Below are 2,023 nucleotides of genomic sequence, written 5' to 3' on the forward strand. Positions count from 1 at the left end.
TAAATATATGGTTCAGGAGATGTGGAGCCCCTCGTTGCCCCAGGCCCCTCCCTCTCTGCCTCCCTGTTAGTTACTCTTCATCTCCCCAACCTCTTACCATTGTAGTGTCCATGGTTATTCCCTGGGCCTCTTCTATTTTTCTGTCTCCCTAGGTGATCTCATCCAGTCTCCTGGCTCCCTACCAGATTCAGATACCATCTATGAAGACCACCTTTGTACTGATGACTCTCAAGATCATACACTTCCTGGAACTCCAGACTTGTACTTCCAATACAAGTACCACGAACTTAATATGTCCAGAGCTGACCTGATCTTCTCCCTGAACCTTCTCTTCCTTCCTGATACAATTGAGTTTTGCAGTTCTATTATTTCCATTGTTTAGGCCCAAATCCTTGAAGATATTGCTGACTCCTCTCTTTTTCTCATACTCCACATCCAAACTGTCTTAAATCCTATGGACTCTACCTTCAAAATATGTATATCTGGAATCTGAGCACTTCTCATCTCTTCTCATCTCCACTGCCAATACCCTAGTCCAAGCCAGTGTCATCTCTTGCATCTCCTAACTTGTCTTCCTGCTGCTGTCCTTGCTGTCCTTGTCCATATCTCTACACAGCAGCCAAAGTGAGTAAGTTGAAATACAAGTTAGACCACCTCATTCCTCTGCTCAAAACTCTCCAATCACTTCTCCACTCACTCAGAGTAAAGCGAACTTCCTTACAGGGCCTGCAAGGCTCTACACAAGGCCCTTCCCTCTCTCTCTCTCTCTCTCTTTTTTTTTGGTTGTTGAGATGGAGTCTTGCTCTGTGGCCCAGGCTGGAGTGCAGTGGTGCAATCTTGGCTCACTGTAACCTTCGCCTCCCGGGTTCAAGCGATTGTCCTGCCTCAGCCTCCTGAGTAGCTGGGACTACAGGTGCGTGCCACCACGCCAGGCTAATTTTTTGTATTTTTAGTAGACACGGGGTTTCACTATGTTAGCCAGGATGGTCTCAATCTCCTAACCTGCCTGCCTCGGCCTCCCAAAGCGCTGGGATTACAGGTGTGAGCCACTGCCCCTGGCCAAGGCCCTTCCCTCTCTAACCTCATCTTTGATTACTTCTTCTCACCATCCAGCCCCATTGGCTTCCTGCTGTTCTTGAAACAGGCACATTCACACCTTAGGGCCTTGTACTTGCCCTTCTCCCTGCCTGAACTGCTTCCTTCCCCAGCTATCTTTGTGGCTCTGTCCCTCATCTCAAAAGGCACCTAATCAAGGCCTTCCTTGGCTACCCCATTTCAAAATTGGAAGTCTTCTCCCATGTTCCCCATCCCCATTGGCTTTTCTCCTCATTATTTCTCAACATCTAACACACACATATTTCATTCATATTTCTTATTTACCGACTGCCAATTCCACAAAGGCAAGGATTTTTGTCTTTTTCATTTACTTGTTTTTGGACTTGATCATGCCTCAGTGTGTGGAGCAGGACCTCAACTCAGCATGCACTGTCTCATTTAAAATACCCCCAGGAGGAGGATACCATTACCTCCACCCACAGTGAGATGTGGAGCTCAGAGAAGTTGAGTCACTCGTGCAAGGTCATATAGCTACTAAGTGTGTTTCAGATGTGAGTTATTCACATCCAAACCCATGTTCTTTCTACCCTGAGGCTCCATCTGTCTTAGTAGGGTTTATTTTTTGTCATTTAAAAAAATAATGTGGGCATAGCTGGGCAACAAGTTTCTGCTTCAATTACATCAGAAACTACAGATCCAGACATTCTCTTATGCCTTTGCTGACATTCAGTGCAGCATTCAGTAAGTACTGATACATGTCATTTGCTTATTTACTTATCAATTCATTTACACAGTATTTATTGAACACAGTGTTTATACCCCGCAATGTTTTAGGCCCTGAATTTATGGTCTTGAACAAAATAGATACCAAGTAAATATGAAATATAATATCAGATAGTGATAAGGAGTATGAGATGATATAAGGCAGGGTGAGGAGAGAGAGGAGAACTTGGGAGCTATTTTAGAT

Source organism: Mandrillus leucophaeus, unplaced genomic scaffold, assembly GCF_000951045.1.
Source record: "Mandrillus leucophaeus isolate KB7577 unplaced genomic scaffold, Mleu.le_1.0 Scaffold890, whole genome shotgun sequence".
NCBI lineage: Eukaryota > Metazoa > Chordata > Mammalia > Primates > Cercopithecidae > Mandrillus > Mandrillus leucophaeus.